Here is a 17707-nt window from a genome sequence, read left to right as displayed (position 1 = left end):
TGAATTTATCCTTGCCAGTTGAAATGGCACAAAGTGCTGAATGTTTTGTTGATTTCCACTGAATTCCACACATTTTGATCAAGAAACCAGCAATTGGCAGTTTAAAAGGGCGGCAGGGTCATCCACTGCGTCCTCTGGACAAGCTGGTGGCTTGCTATCTACTTCTTTCCAGTGTGACATCTGAAATGTTCACCTTCCTTGCACCTCCTGTTACTTCTTCTGGCCTCTGTTCTAGTTTCAAAGAGCACCCTTTCAAACAGACGTTATTTAATGAGAAGTACATGGAAATCAGTTTTCATGAACCTGAAAGAAGATTAATTCAGCAACTCTGGACATTTTTTGGTTTGTATTTCTCAATTTTGTTTGCTTTATCTGCTGCGGCACCAACCAATGCCAATTGCTTTGTTGTAAGTTGTCCTCTGTACCATTGCTATCATTAATGACATTTCCATGTCAGACATAAACGAGAAGCTGGGAAAGTTCCAAGTCAAACAGTTACACAATTCTTGTTTTCTTTTTCCATTTGTGTTTCGAGTATTTTTCACGTGTTTTGTGAATCACACCCTGGGGAAATGTTTATATATTAGGAGAGGCAACTGAATCATTTCCAATATTACAGAGAAACTGATGATACAGGAAATCTTTTCACGTGGCTAATTTTCACCTTCAGCATCCCAGCAGTAAACTGGCCAAGGCACATGAGCGCATAATCCTGGTTGACACTTCAGTCAGAACTGGTTGCATTATCGAATGTGCTTCCGCCAGGCGAAATGTTAAACTGAGACCTCATCTGCTAACTCAGGTGTATGTGAATGATCTCATGGCACTATTCAAATAAATATAGGGGAGTTCAACCAACACCAGTAAAATTGGATCAACTGGTCATTTATTTCATTACTGAGACAAATTGCCTACTGGATTTTCCTACTTTACAAATGGCATTTCATACTTCACTGGGGAGCCCTGAGGAAGTAAAGAAAGCGATGGAATTGCAACTTATTTTGCTCTCCTTGATTTCTTCCATGGCCCTTGCAGTTTTCTTCACCAGACATCACCACAGAACTGGATGCTGACAAGCTTCTTGAGTGTTGGAGTTTCACTCACCCAGGCAAGTGAGAGATATTCAATCACACTTCTGACTTGTGCCTTTGAGATGGTGGACATGTTTTGGGGAGTGAGAGGTGAGTTACACACTGCACATAATGACATTGAATCATAGAATCCCGACAGTGCAGAAGGAGGCCATTCGGCCCATCAAGTCTGCACCGACCTTTGGAAAGAGCATCTAACAAGCCCACGCCTCCACTCTATCCCCGTAACCCAGTAACCCTAACTAATATTTTGGGCACCAAGGGACAATTTGGCATGGCCAATGCACCTAACCTGCACATCTTTGGACTGTGGGAGGAAACCAGAGCTCCCGGAGGAAACCCACACAGACATTGGAAGAAAATGAGAACTCTACACAGACAGTCACCCAAGGCCGGAATTGAACCCGGGTCCCTGTAACTGTGAGACAGCAGTGCTAACCACTCTGTCATCATGCTGCCCACTTATGTAAGGGGGAGATGGTCAGATTGGCTCTTATTGGCGATGGGCATTTCCTGGCACTTTTGTGGCATGAGTATCACTTGCCAAATATCAGCCCAAATCTGAATATTGTCCTGGTCCTGATGCATATTGACTGTTTCAGTATAAGAGGAGTCGTGAGGCACCACGCTGGCGCAGTGGTTAGCACAGCTGCCTCACGGTGCTGAGGTCCCAAGTTCGATCCTAGCTCTGGGTCACTGTCCGTGTGGAGTTTACACATTCTCCCCGTGTTTGCGTGGGTTTTGCCCCCACAACCCAAAAATGTGCAGGGTAGATGGATTGGCCATGCTAAATTGCCCCTTAATTGGAAAAAATTAAATGGGTACTCTAAATTCTTTTTTAAAAAAAGATGAATAGTACTGGACATTGCACAATCATCAGCAAACATCCACTGCTGAGGTTATGATGAAGGGCTGAAAGAGTTGACCATAGTTGGGTCTAGTTAAGGGTCTGATTCAGCCTGCTGCAATCTCCTGAGACTGAGATGATTGATCTCCAGCAACCACAACCATTACCCTTTGTTATAACTCCAACCAGTGAACCAGTGACGTCCTCTGATTCCCATTACTAGGGATCCTTGATGCCACACTCACTCAAGTGCGGTCGTGATGTCAAGAACATTTACTCTCACCTCATTTCTTGAGTTCAACTCATGTGCTTGTGTTTTGGCTGTAATGATGTCTGGAGCCGAGTGACCCTGGCAGCACTCAAGGTGAGCACCAGTGAGCAGGTTTGGCTCTGTAAGTGTCGCTTAATATCACTATTGACAACACATTTCATCACTTTGCTTATGTTTAAGATGAGACTGACGGTAATTGCCCAGATTTGTTTTGACCTGCTCTTTCTGGAATGGATACACCTGGACAATATTTCACATTTCCAGGTAGATGCCAGTGTTGTAGCTGTGCTGGAATAGCTTGGCTACAGGCACGGCAAGAACGTCTTCATTACTATGAATGGAATATTGTCAGGGCCCACAGCCTTTGAAGTTTCCAGTGCTTTCATTCGTTTCTTCATATCATGTGCAGTGAATCGAATTGGCTGAAGATTGACATCTTTGACACTGGGGACCTCAGGAGGAGGTCAAGTGGATCATCCACTCTATACTTTTGACTGAAGGTGGTCGCAAATACTTCAGCCTACATACTGGCGCAGTCGTACATCCCTGCGATGTTTGAGGGACGTCCCCACCCCGGCTGAGGAGCTGGTTGCTAGGCGACAGGGGTTATCCACTGAGGTCTTGGCTGATGATGCCTATACGGAGGCCTCAGACCAATGCGGAAACCCGATACAACGATGCCCATGCAGCAACCAGGGGTGTGGTGGAGCGCTGCCTTGGCCTCCTGAAGATGAGATTCAGGTGCCTGGACCGCTCCGGAGGGGCCCTGCAGTACCAACCCGACAGGGTCGCTCGCATTGTTGTGGTCTGCTGTGCGCTGCACAACATCGCGATGCAGAGGGGAGATGACCTACTGCAGGAGGCGGAGGGAGAAGCAAGTGGCAGTGGAGCCAGCACAGAGGAGGAGGAGGAGGAGGCTGGCGGAGTGGCGGGCGCAGCACGCAGACACGACCCTGGTGCTGGTGATGTCCAGGAGGCGGCACGACGGACCCGGCGAGGACGGCGGGCACGCAACGCCTTGGTGGCAGCACGGTTCACGCGTCGTATGCGACGTCCCCGCTGAACACCAAACCACCACCTGCATCGCTAGTCGTGCAGAGGGTCAACACATAACTGCCACCAGCACAACCCCCCCCCCCCCCCACCCCCTCTCAGTGTACACTGCTCCACTTCGACACCACCCTTACCACTGGGTCCAGACGGTATGGCACAACATTGATGGCTGTGTCAGCGGGTGTGATCAGTGCCATGTGGAATGATGACAGGCCGCTCTGCGAAGAGCTGTGAGCTCAGAATCGCTAGAGAGAGTCTGACCCATGGCAATAGCTGAACCACCCACATTGGTGGCCGCTGAGATCGTCACGGACACTCCATCACGTGCCCGCGTGGGCTAGCTGTGGGAGGGGGTGGGGGGGAAGGGACTGCACACCCGGCACCGAAGTTTCATCGCTCGTCAACCCCAGCGACACTCGGTCACCATCACGATTCCTGTGGCTGTGGAACAATCACACGTTATTACAAGTAAGGTGGAACAGTGCGTTTAATGTGAACAAAAATTTACAGGTGCCCTAGCCCCTACAACTAAACTGTGCCCTTCACTCGTGCCAACTTACTCAGTGTCTCACTTTGTTGCCTTACGGGCCCTACCACTACGTCTAAGTGATTCCCCAGATGATACAGCAGGAGTGGAGGAGGACTGCTGTGAATCGCCCCCTTCGACTCGTTTCTCCTTCGGCAAGCGTTTCCTGGGGCGACTCGGCCTTGATGGGCCAGGCTGCACTGTGGGCGTCTCGGGTGACGTTGTGCCACCCTGCTCTGCCTGCTGCCCACCCAATGCACCAGGGATGGGACGGGGGGAGGCCGAGAATTCCGGGACGTCCCGTGATGGAGTTAATGGGACGGGCCCCGAAACCTCCTCCTCCCTCGGGGAGCCCGGTGGCCCCCGGGCCTCACTTTGGGACAGAGGTGCGAGCAGGGAGGTGCCCCGTCGTGCCACCGACACCTGGCGCTGCCAGTCCTGGAGGCCTGCAACGGTATCCACCAGGATCCGAAGGTTTGCAGAGACAGAGTCCAGGGAGTTAGACATTCCCGCCAGGGACTGTGCGATCTCAACCTGTGAGTGCACAACACCATCCAGCACGTGTCAGGCGGTTGATGCTCTCCGCGACTGACTGCTGGGACTCTGCCATCGACTTCTGGGACTGTGCCATAGACTGCTGTGATTGTGCCATGGCGTGCTGCGCCTGGGCCATGACCTGCTGAGACTCGGCCAAGGCCCGCAGCGCGCCGGCAATTTCGTGTTGGCTCTGGCGCATTGCTGCCTGTGAGAGGGCAACCCTGTCCAGGGCTGAGGATGACGCGTGCACATTAAGCCCAACGCCTTGCATAACCTGACCCATTGCCTCCACCGCGGATGCCACCCGTGCGGTGTCAGCCTGGGTTGCTGCCATGAGCGGCACCACTCCCTGCTCATGGACGCGGTTCGACTCCTCTAACAGCGTCTGCAGAGTCTGGAAGACAGCCCTCATCCCCTCATTGTTTCCCTGGGTTTCTTGATGCATCGGCTGTGCGGGTGGGTTGAGAAAGTCCAGGAACTCGGAAAATGTCTGGGAGCCAGCTGCATGCTGGGCCTGGCCTGGCCTCCGCCAGTCCGGGCCCTCGGCTGCTCTGACCTCCACCTGCTTTACCTGCTCAGCTGTGATGTGTGACCCAGACTGTGACCCAGGAGCCTCATCACTAAATAGGCCAACCGGGGTGAGTGTCTCTGGGATGGTGGATGGTGTGGGAGATAGCTGTGTCGCAAGCTCGAGGTCGTCTTGGGTTGATGCCTCCTCAATGTCATCGGCCCGCTGAGAGGCCGCAGGGCGTTCGCGGGCCATTTCTCTCTGTTCCTCGCTCGCCGCCCTCTAGGCGTCCTGCTCCACAGATTCGGTTGAGGAGGATGGGACTCCCCGCTGATCGGGCACCCTCTCTTGTGCGGCCCTGGGTGAGGTGGGGGCAGATGCCTGTGTCTGCCTGGAGGCAGACGGCCCTGGTCGTTCGGCATCACGTCCTAGGGAAGATAATGAAATGGGTTATTTAGAGACGCTCGGCCGGGCGCTGGACGGTCCCAGTGGGCAGGGTGTGAAGGGACAGAGGATGGGGGAGGTGTCCAAGTGTGCAGGGTGTGTCAAGGGACAGAGGATGGGGGAGGTGTCCAAGTGGGCAGGGTGTAAAGGGATAGAGGATGGGGGAGGTGTCCCAGTGGGCAGGGTGTGTGAAGGGCCAGAGGATGGGGGAGGTGTCCAAGTGTGCAGGGTGTGTGAAGGGACAGAGGATGTGGGAGGTGTCCAAGTGGGCAGGGTGTGAAGGGACAGAGGATGGGGGAGGTGTCCAAGTGGGCAGGGTGTGTGAAGGGACAGAGGATGGGGGAGGTGTCCAAGTGGGCATGGTGTGTGAAGGGACAGAGGATGGGGGATGTGTCCCAGTGGGCAGGGTGTGTGAAGGGATAGAGGATGGGCGAGGTGTCCAAGTGGGCATGGTGTGTGAAGGGACAGAGGATGGGGGAGGTATCCCAGTGGGCAGGGTGTGTGAAGGGACAGAGGATGGGGGAGGTGTCCAAGTGTGCAGGGTGTATGAAGGGACAGAGGATGGGGGAGGTGTCCAAGTGGGCAGGGTGTGAAGAGACAGAGGATGGGGGAGGTGTCCAAGTGGGCAGGGTGTGAAGGGACAGAGGATGGGGAGGTGTCCAAGTGGGCAGGGTGTGAAGGGGCAGAGGATGGGGGAGGTGTCCAAGTGGGCAGGGTGTGAAGGGACAGAGGATGGGGGAGGGGGGGGTGTTTGTCATGCAGGGTTGTCTCACTTGTTGCAGCTCCGCCAACCTCGCATCGCGCGATCTCCCGGGTGGCAGATCCCCCAACAATGTCCAGTGCCCTCTGCTCAAACGTGGTGAGGGGGCGTAGGATGGGCGAACCCCCTCCAGTCTTGTTCCGCTCATGGGTGTTGTGAGCGGTCTTGTCCTGTTGGGGGAGGGGGCATAGGTAGATCATTACAATACGGCATGTATCAGCAGTCCGTTCAGATACTGGCACAGGTTGGGGGTCAAGTTGTAACAAGACCATTGCATCTCTCCAGGGGGGCCAGAGCGCTGGGTCTGTGACTACTTAGTGAACCACCCTCAACTCACTCTGCCCTAATCCCCCTCCACCCCCCGTGCCGGGGAGAGGGGAGGTGGGTGATTAAGTTAAGGGGGGAGGGATGGTTGTGACCCGGGGGCACCCTCTTGGCACTTACCCTGGCAGCCCTGGTGAGGTTGTGCATCTTCTTCCGACATTGGTCTGCAGAGCGAGGGGTCTGCCCCACAGCACTAATGGCAGCAGCCACCTCACGCCAGGCCTGGCGCACCGCGCTGGCAGGGTGGCGATGCCCTCTACGCTGGCAGATGATGCCCCTCCTCTGCTCGATTGATTCGAGCAGCATCTCCATGTCAGCCTCAACGAATCGCGGGGCTGCTCTCCTGAGCTCCGACATCCTGGCCTAGTTTCTGTGCTCGCCCGTGCCCTTTTGCAGCATTGGGCGGCGTCACGTGGGCGTGTTCGTAGCGTCGCCGCGTTCCGGCGTCATCGCGCACGTGATTGACGTGGCCCCGATCCTAGCCCATTTCCCGGACGTGAATACCTCGGGAAATGGGCCGTGTCGGGCCGTCGCAAAAGTCAGCCGTTTTCACGGCCAACGTCGCGATTTTCCGCGGGTGCGGAGAATCGCGCCCCCTGGGTGGATATGGCCACCGACTTCCTTTTACAGCATATTTCCTGTTCTCCCTGTCATCTCCTTGTAGTTCAAGGGGAATGCAAACTAATGCAGTCAAACCAGGGAGCAAGTGGTTTGTGCAGAACCCTTGAAGATAGGACAAGGTACATCAGCAGGTGCCACAGCACTTCCTGTGGACTTTACCGACTTTTAAAAAAATCAAGAAACCACTGGACTCTTCTAAAAATGCAACAACAGACAGGAGAAATCAATCATTAACTAACTTGTAAATAGATGGTGATCCTTTTAAATAGCACTGATGACGGGTTCTTCCTGCTGCTGAAAATATGTTCCGCAGAATATGTTTAAGAGACAGCAGTAGCTGGAGCACTGAGCTCCAAAATGGTAAATATACCTACTCTCCATAATTCCATCAGCCACATCTTGTGCATGCGAAGGAGCTCATCAAAATGGTGTCCAGCGCATCCAGCACCAGAAATGTGCCATGGGAACTATTTTGTAACTAAAATGAGACACATAGCAACTCAAAATTAGGTGGTAAGGATGTTAATTCTGCTGCCAATGTTTCTCCCACCCAAACATGGAATTATGAAAAATTAGCAGTTTAAAGAATCTGGGACTGGATTCTCCATTTTTGTGATTATGTCCCCACGCCGTCATGAAAACTGTAGTAATTTAAGCCAGAAAAACGGGCATCAAAAGGCCACAGATTCACAGCCATGCAGGGGCTAGTAGGCAGCTGCCGTAGAGCTCACAGCTCCAGCTGCCGATATGGCCTGCCGCACTTCCAGGTCAGAGGCCGCACAAGCGCACGGCGGCCTTCAGTGGCCGCGCCGTGCTCCATGGCACACCTGGACTGCGGAAATAGTGCTCCCGATCGGCCGCTCGCCCAAACTGGACCGTCGGCACAAAAAAAACAGTCCCGAATGAGGCCCCCCTGCCCTCCAATCAGCTCGCCCCCAACTGCGGCGGCCTCGGACTGAGTCCGCAACCACCTCGCAGGTTTCCCGAACAGCAGGACCAGATTAGAAATACGCCGTCGGGAATTCGGCCGGTTGGGGACTCAGAAAAGTGGGGTGGGCCTCAGGCAATGTCTTGAGGCGGTGGTTACTCGGTGCGGAGTACTCCCTGAGTACGCTGCTTTTCGGGGGAGGAGAAACGCGGAACCGTCAACGGGCCCGATTTCATGCAGGAAACTGGATTCTCCGCCCCATCACCTAACACGATTTCGGCGTTGGGGTGTGGGGAATCCAGCCGCTGTTATTTTATAATAATTCTGAGAACCACACAAAGTGGGGCAGGTAAAGGGAAAATCAGCCTCGAGTTCACATTCAGGGAGAAGGCTAGTTCGATGAAGGGCGCATTAATTTTAAAATCTTAGCACAACCAATACTTACTATTTTAAAAATAGTTCAACCAGAACATTATAACATTCCTGTAAATAATTCAGAGGCACTTTGGAAAAGATGTTGTTATGGAAACAAAATATTATTATATTAAGCAGGCAATGCAGCTTTTATACGCCAATACATTGCAAAGGTCGGGTTATGGATTGCTTGAAGGAAATGTGAAATTAAATCTTGACTGTTCTCTTCAGAAAACCTCATCCTTACTGTTGTGTTGATTCGAGGTCAATCATAGAATCCCTACAGTGCAGAAGGAGGCCATTTGGCCCATCAAGTCTGCACCAGCCCTTGCTCTGATAGAGCACCCTACCTCGGCGCAATCCCCCGCTCCTATCCCCATAACTCCACCTATGGTTTTGGGAAATATTAGCACGGCAAATCCACATAACCTGCACATCTTTTAACTGTGGGAGGAAACAGAAGCACCCTGAGGAACCCATGCAGAAATGGGGAGAAAGTGCAAACTCCACAAAGTCACCCAATGTCAGAATCAAACCTGGATCCCTGGTGCTGTGAGGCAGCTGTGCTAGCCAATGTGCCACCGTGCCACCCTGTTCCAGGACATCACTGGAGGAGTTCCTCAGGGTAGTGTCCTCGGCCCAACCATCTTCAGTTGCTTCATCAGTGACCTTCCTTCCAACATAAGGGCAAAGGTGAGGATGTTTGCTAATGGTTACACAATGTTCAGAATCATTCATGGCTCCTCAGATACTGAAGCAGCCCATATCCAAATGCTTGTTCAATATCCAGCCCTGGGCTGACAAGTGACAATAACATTCGGATCACACAAGTGCCAGGCAATGTCCATCTCCAACACAAGAAAATCTAACCTTCGCCTCTTGGTATTGAATAGCATTGCCATTGCTGAATGCCCCACTATCGACATCCTGGGTGTTACCATTGACCAGAAACTGGGCTGGACTTACACCACATGGACTGCAGTGGTCCAAGAAGGCAACTTCCCATCACCTTGTCAAGAGTAATTAAGGAGGGGCAATAAAAGCTGGCCAAGCCAGCAAAGCCCACATCCTGTGAAATTGAATTTAAATGCCTCCTAAATTCACGGGGGCCTAGAAATGTGCAATTGCATGGGGGTGTCGGCTGGGGGGATTGGGGGGGGATGTGTGGTGGGTAGATTTGGGGTTGAATCACAGCATAACTATCAGAATACCCCTCCGCAGGCCCTCTTCCACTGACCTCGCGAGTGCAGAATAGTGTTTATATCAGGTGGTTCCATTTTGCTGTTTAAAATTCAGCACCAACTCTTCTGGAATGAAAAGAGTAGCTAGCCTCTTCCAATTTTATCATTACATATTTTCAAGAGGTGCTCAGCTGTTTCATGCTTTGGGTATCCACAGCTTGTCTGCTTCTTCATTCATAAATGCGGATCTCAGTCTTCAGAACATCCATCTGTGAGATAACAGATTTTGTCTCCTTTTTCCTTCAGTCATGCCAGGTTTGTCAGCTGTGACTCTATAAGACTCTTCTCATTCGACCGGTTGAACCAAAATGAGAGATCCCATGATATTTTTGTAACAGGTGGACAGGCAAATATAGCAGAAAAAGTGACTGGAACCTGGAGCAGAAACCTGACAGAGGCAAGTCGGGACATGTCATAGAATCATTGAATTTACAGTGCAGAAGGAGGCCATTTGGCCCATCGAGTCTGCACAGGTCCTTGGAAAGATCACCAGACCTAAGCCCACACCTCCACCCTATCCTCAGAACCCAGCAACCCACCTAACCTTTTTGGACACGAAGAGCAATTTAGCATGGCTAATCCACCTAACCTGCACATCTTTGGACTGTGGTAGGAAACCGGAGCACCCGGAGGAAACCCACACAGACATGGGGAGAATGTGCAGACTCCGCACAGACAGTGACCCAAGCCGGGAATTGAACCTGGGATCCTGGTGCTGTGAAGCAACTGTGCTAATCATTGTGCTATCATGCTGCCTTGTTGTGGTTGATCGCTTTACTGGCATGTGGTGGTTGGTCACATTACTGACTCTGTATAAGAGAAATGCTCTCAGAGCATGCAAGAGGAAAAAGGGTAAGTGTTACAACCCGAGAATCAACGTTACAGAAGGTGGACCCTTAGTTTAGAGGCAGTGGTGTAGTGGTACTGTCACTCGACTAGCAAAACCAGAACCCACAGTAATACTGTGAGGATCCAGGTTCAAATCCCACACTGGAGATGGTGAAATTTGAGTTCATTAAAATCTGGAATTAAAAGTCTAATGATGACCATGAGCCACTGTAATTTGTCGTAAAAAAAATCTGGCTCACCGATGCCCTTTAGGGAAGGAAATCTGTCCTCTTTACCTGGTTTGGCCTACATGTGACTCCAGACCCACACACTGTGATTGACTCTTAACTGTCCCCTCAAGGGCAGTTAGGGATGGGCAATAAATACCGGCACAGCCTGCGACGCCCATGTCCAATGAACGAATACAAAAGAGCTAACCATTGCAGAAGGAGAACTCTGAGCTCGGAGCTCAGAGAAGAAGACCAACCATTGCAGAAAGAAGACCCCCTGAGTTGGGAGCTCAGAAAGCAAGGAATCTGCTTCAAGTGACTGAAGCCTGGTCATTTCCCTCACCAATGTTGGTAATACCTAGATCTCAGTAATGAGTTTGAGTCATCTCCCCACTGTATTCTCAGAAATCAGAATTAAGATAGTTCTTTTGAATCGAGTTGTACTAATTTCAGGTGTCTTTATTGTGTCTACTTAAGCCGATCAAGCAGGCTCTTGATCAACATTTTATCCTGCTGAAAATGATTTCCATTGGAATCACTGATAGTGGTGACTTTCTTGATGTCAAAATGAGCAACATTTTCCCCAAAACTAGCAAAGTGTCAGGTTCTGCCTGAAAACGAGTACATTTCTCCCCAGAGAAACAGCCAGCTTTTCTCTCCAGATCTTCTGACACTTTATCAAAAATAAAGCAGGAGGGTCATATTTTGTGGTTTCACTCTGGCGGTGTGGGGCCTCATAGAGCCAACAAGCCCGGCTCTACAGTGGAAGGAAAGGCACCATCCCCCTCAACCGCCCCACCACCATTGCCGGAATTGGGGTTTCAGTGACCCCCACCGCCAACATTGCTGTAATCCCCACATAGTGAGAACCCCCCAATGGGGTTCCTTAGATGTCCTGCCAATGGCCCCTTCCCAAGTTCTGCCCCTTGCTCCACCGATGGCTCCACCCATTCCCCTGTCCCTGTCCTGGCAATGCCAACCTGGCAATGCCAGGGTGCCAAGGGGCAATGCCAGGGCACTGCACAGCCCTATCCCCCACCACTCAGGGCTATATTTAACTCTGAGCCCCAAGTGTGGGCTTCATGACTGGTATCCATTTTTGGTAACCAACAGTGATTTCCTTTGGTGTGACGTTCCGTTGGTGGGGGAGGGGAACATCTGGCATCCCCAAAAGCAACGCTATTAAGCTGTTTGCGGATATTTAAATGGTTTTAAATTCCTGGTGAGCAGGTTCACGTCCTTGTTGGTTGTGAATCTGATTACATCAGCGGGGTGAGCCCGGTAACATCGCGTTCTGAGTTCTTGCCAGCGCAAATCCCGATTTTGCACCCTTGCAAGATCGTGGCCATTACGGGATTGTGCTCACGACAGACACGCCTAAAAAAAATCATGGTCTATATTACATGGGCAAGATTCTCTGGCCTCCTCGCGACATGTTTTTTGACGGTGAGATGCAGCCCTCCATTTTGTGGTGGCGGAATCTTCTGGTCCCACCGCTGTCAATGGGATTTCCCACTGAATCCACCCCATGCCGCCAGGAAGCCCGCGGTGGGCGTGCTCCGTCGGCAGGATTGGAAGACCCCACTGACGTGAACAGCCAGAAGATCTCACCCAGTCTACCTCCTTTATTGATACGGTATTGGTGCACGGGAATCTATATTGTAGTCCTGACTTCATTGTGCTTGTGGGGGCTGCTTTTGCCTGCTGATTTTAACTTATAATGTGAAGTAGACTCATTTTTATATTTAGATGATGCTTCCAGAATATAAGTTGTGATATATTGGTAGATCACTGGATGAGTTACCGAATGTTAGCAGGCAAGAATGTCCAGAATTGATTTCTCAAAGGGACGCAAGGGTTTTTTTGGACATTGCTCCTGTCGTGTTTATTCTTTTAGAACATAGAACATAGAACAGTACAGCACAGAACAGGCCCTTCGGCCCTCGATGTTGTGCCGAGCAATGATCAACCTACTCAAACCCACGTATCCACCCTATACCCGTAACCCAACAATCCCCCCCTTAACCTTACTTTTTTTTAGGACACTACGGGCAATTTAGCATGGCCAATCCACCTAACCCGCACATCTTTGGACTGTGGGAGGAAACCGGAGCACCCGGAGGAAACCCACGCACACACGGGGAGGACGAGCATACTCCACACAGACAGTGACCCAGCCGGGAATCGAACCTGGGACCCTGGAGCTGTGAAGCATTTATGCTAACCACCATGCTACCGTGCTGCCCATTTTGTATTGTATTCCATTTCTAAACTGAGAAATAATTTGGGCATGTTGTAGTTTCGTGTTTAGGGGCATGTGCATTGCTAATTTGTGTATCAGCAACTGATCATGCATCATGGCACTCAGCAGTGGCATAATGATTTGCTGTGTAAAGCCCTTTTAAAATGCAACAGTTCCAAAGATTTTAGCTTTAAGTAGCGGGTTGAATGTGTACTGTGGTGGCATGTGGGCATGGCAGGCAATGAAAAAGCAGGACAGTTGATGGAGGCATTGACAAGGGCCTGAAGTAAACATGCAGCAAGTTCATAGGCATCACATTGTAGTGGACACATTTCAGCCATTTACCTGGTATATGATTCTAAAGTGTAGCTATATCTTTCAGTTTTCATTAGATGTGTGATCTTCTGTATCTGTTCCCAGATTATTCAGGAATTATTCACACCATTACCTTCAGCTGCCATATTTCCTGCCAGACATGCTACACTATTGTCCTGCCATGAAGGTGTCTTCAGAAGCAAAACCACCTCCAGCAGGAACAATTAACCAAACTGGGGTTTGGATGCTGTGCTAATCCACCACACGCTCATAAACTCTTTCCTGTCTCCACATTTGCTCTGGCTTTCACTGATTTTTGTTCGCCACTTTCTGAACTAAAACAACCTTTGGATAGGTAACTGATAATTATCAAACTCTTCCAGCCTTTGCAAGGTCTTTAAATAGCTACAACTTTGTAAATATCAGAATTGTAGGTATGCTGAATATTCCCTTCTTACCTTAGGGAGCTACACTCAAGGTGGGGAGGTTGCGCTGTATATTCAATTGCGGCCATTTCTATTTTGAGCAAGTCCAATGTTCACCTGCAGTTCTGCAGCCTGACTGACAAAGCCAGAGAATTTTATCCACACAGAACCAAATTGAATTACTTCAAGAGTGGACCGGTCAGTTTCTGAAAAGAAAAATGCAGCTGCATTTTTCGTGCACTGTTGCAAGTTTGTAACATCAACCCGATAATTAGTAGGTATATTGCACTGCATAATCTCTACTATTTGTTTATATTCTTGCCAAATTGACATTTTCTGGACAAAACTTCATTATTTAAAATTAAAGGTCTACTTCAGATGCAAGCGACATGTGTGTGGGAAATCAATCTGTTCAATTTGATCAATATTCTAATTTTAAAGGAATCATTTTATCTAACTGAAATTATGATAGGATTGTCATGAAGTCAAGACGAATATTGTAGACCCAACTGTCTAAACATTTATTTCGATCGATTTTACTGTATAGAGCTTGGGCATATTGAGTACGGGAGGGAGATAGAGAACTTGGTGGCATGGTGCAATGACAAAAGTCCGTCAATGTCAGCAAAACGAAAGAGCTGCTCATCAACTCCATGAAGCAAAATATCGGACACACCCCTGTCTGCAACAATGGTGCCGAGGTGGAGATGGTTGACAGCTTCACATTCCTAGGTGTAAAAATCACCCACGTCGACACTATGACCAAGAAAGCACAACAACACCGATACTTCCTCACGAAACTAAGGAAATTTGTCACGTCCACATTGACTCTTATCAAATTTTAGAGATGTACCTTCGAAAACATCCTGGACTGAATTCTCCGCCGGCGGGCTGCTCTGTTTTGCCAGCAGCCCGGGGGTTTCCCGACGGCATGGAGCTGCCCCACAATGGGAAACCCCATTGACCAGCCGGAGCATCCCGCCGGCGTGCTGAAACAGAAATGTGGTGGGGCGGTGCGGAGATCCCAGCCTCCTATCTCTCTGCCTCACAGCCTGGTATGGCAACTGCTCGGCCCGAGACCGTAAGAAACTACAGAGAGTTGTAAACACAGCCCAGTCCATCACGTGAACATGCCTCCCATCCATTGACTCTGTCTTAACCTCCCACTGCCTTGGGAAAGTGGGCAGCGTAATCAAAGACCCTTCCCACCTGGCTTATTCTCTCTTCCATCGAGCAGAAGATACAAAAGTTTGAGAACACGTACCAATAGATTCAAAAACAGCTTCTTCTCAACTTTTACCAGATTCCTGAATTGCCCTTTTATGGACTGAACTTTCCCAAGCATCTTCTCTACAGTTGCACCACTATATTCATTATGCTGTCGATGTCTATGTTTGTGTATTTACATTGTGCATTTATCATATGTTCTATGTTTTCATGTAAGGAGCGATCTGCCTGGATGGTACACAAAACAATAATTTTCTTGGTATCTTGGTACACATGACAAGTCTAAATTTAAAAATCTAAATCTATTTGATTGTCCAGGACATAGCAGAGGAAAGAAAACTGGTTGGAAAAAAAATCACACAACAGTGTCGGAGTGCACTGTTAACCTTCGTCCTACTTATAATCTGTTTCAAAAGTGTTAACCACATATAATAAGTTAGCATGTTGTTGGTTTCTGTCTCGTTTCTGGTAATGAATAAACATTGGCAGAAATACTATGATGATCATTACTGTTGCAATGTTGTTCTTCACGGGTGTTGTTAACAATACTTAGTAATGAATAAAACTGCTTATGGCTGCATTCCTAATCCAACTGCTCTGTTCCGAATTCGTGATAGTTCAGCTGTACACAACCTATCTTTGTCCTGGCATCAAGCCTCAAAGATCAGTTGATAGCAATGATTTTATAGTCACACGCAATCAGAAAAGGTAGGCTTGTATTTAAAGAATGCCTTTCACAGTGTCAGGACACCCAAGCCTCTTTAAAATCTACAACTATAAAAATAGAGTTTTTCTTTGAACTTTCCTAATCAGAAGCATTTATGTATGAAAATGAAATGAAAATCGCTTATTGTCACGAGTAGGCTTAAATGAAGTTACTGTGAAAAGACACATTCCGGCGCCTGTTCGGGGAGGCTGTTACGGGAATCGAACCATGCTGCTGTCCTGCTTGGTCTGCTTTCAAAGCCAGTGCTTTAGCCCTGTGCTAAACAGCCCCTAGCTCTCTCTCTTATTTTATTCTGAATCATATATGCACAAAGTAACTCAGTGCTATCAGAAATGTACGTTATATATTGCCCAAGGGAGGTGGACCAAGTTAAAATATTTCCCAAAATCCTCAGCTTCACAGCATCTATTTCGATCACTCCCAATCTTCGTCCACAAATAAGGTAGAGAAACTAATCTCGGCCTCCGTGTGGACGGGAAAGAACCCCAGGGTCCGCAAAACCAACAGAGACGGCGGTGCTCAGGGAACTCAGCACTTGGAAGGAACCTCTTTTAAATCCTTGTCTGATCCTTGCGTTTTTTTAATTACTCTCTTGCTAGCTGCTACAACATTGCACATTTTGGGTACAAACTACAGACTTTTGGATTTGAGCTGAAACCACTCCCCTTTGAGCTAACCCACCCACCCTCCACAACCCCCACAATCCCCCACACCCCACCCCCCCCCAGCACTCCCTACCCCCCAGACCCACCCCCACCCAATCAGGGAACATCTTATTTGTATATCATAGGAAGTGTCAGATCCTCTGCACTCCCAGTGTTGACAGCAAGCTGAATGCACATGGTTGTACTGTTGTTGGTTTTGGTAATAAAAGGGATTCTGCTGAAGGGACTTCTGCCTCCGTGGACTTATTACACTAGAAAGCAGCAGGAGCTGATTTAAATACTCTGTCAGCTAAGGCTGGGGAATTTAAAACAGTCCCCTGTGTAGGTAACGTCTGATTGAAAGACTTCAAACAGTAAGTTGGTCTGCAAATGTTTATTGGCCTAACCAGCGACGCCCATATCTCGTAAATGAATAAAATAATTTTTTCTTTAAAAAGAGAGGTATTGCCAATTAATTTACAGGGACAGAAGAGGAGGTTGGGGAACTGCCGTTTCAGTTAGTGATACTGAAGCCGGACGGGTTTTACAGGCTTTTTACCACTGATACCACCGTGCCCCTATCATCTCCCTCCTCCAGATTTCGGTTAGTGGGTGCGAGTGATCATACTTTGGGATACAAGTGGGGTGGAGTTGGGCTCAGCTGCATCAATTGAACTTGGCGCGGCTGCTGAAGGGAATGATGGCGGATTTTATGAGGTGGGATGCGCTGCCATTGTCTTTAGTGGGTTGGGTACAGAAGGTGAAGATGATGGTGTTGCAGAAGTTTTTGTTTGTAATCCAGAAACTCCCGATTTTTGATCCCAAGTCCTTTTTTGGGAAGGTTAATGGGATGATTTTGAGCTTTGTGTGGGCTGGGAAGGCTCCGCGGGTTAGGTAGGTGTTCTTGAAGAGGGATCGATGGGGTGGCGGGGGGGAGATGGGTGAGGTTCACGTTGCCGGACCTGTTGAACTACTATTGGGCAGCAAATATTGTAATGGTTAGGAAATGGATGGTGGAGGAGCAGTCGGTTTGGGGCAGATGGAGGCGGCCTCATGTAAGGAGACCAGCTTGAGGGCACTGTTGTTGGCACCTCTCCTAGTCTCGCCAGTCAGGCACCCCACAAACCCGGTGGTGGCATCAGCACTGAGGTTGTGGAACCAGTGTCGGCAGTACTTTGGAATCGAAGACATATCCCTGTGGGCGCCAGTTTGCGATAATCACAAATTTGCACTAGCGGGGGTGGGATGCAGAGTTCTGGGGGTGGCAGCAGGTGGGAATAGAATATTTTAAAGATATGTTTGTTGGAGAGAGTTTTGCAGACGTAGAGGAGCCCGAGGGGATACACTAGTTACCGAAGGCGAATGAGGTTAGTGACTTCATGAGGAAGGAGGTGCCGATGTTGCCGCCCATGGTGTTGCAGGATGAGCTTCTGTCTGAGGATGAAATGGGGAGGGCAGGGTTGCAGACATGAAAGGGGAGTTGATGAAGAAGGAGGGTGTTTCT

The sequence above is a fragment of the Scyliorhinus canicula genome, chromosome 8 (assembly GCF_902713615.1).
Source record: "Scyliorhinus canicula chromosome 8, sScyCan1.1, whole genome shotgun sequence".
Taxonomy (NCBI): domain Eukaryota; kingdom Metazoa; phylum Chordata; class Chondrichthyes; order Carcharhiniformes; family Scyliorhinidae; genus Scyliorhinus; species Scyliorhinus canicula.
This window is presented reverse-complemented; position numbering follows the sequence as displayed.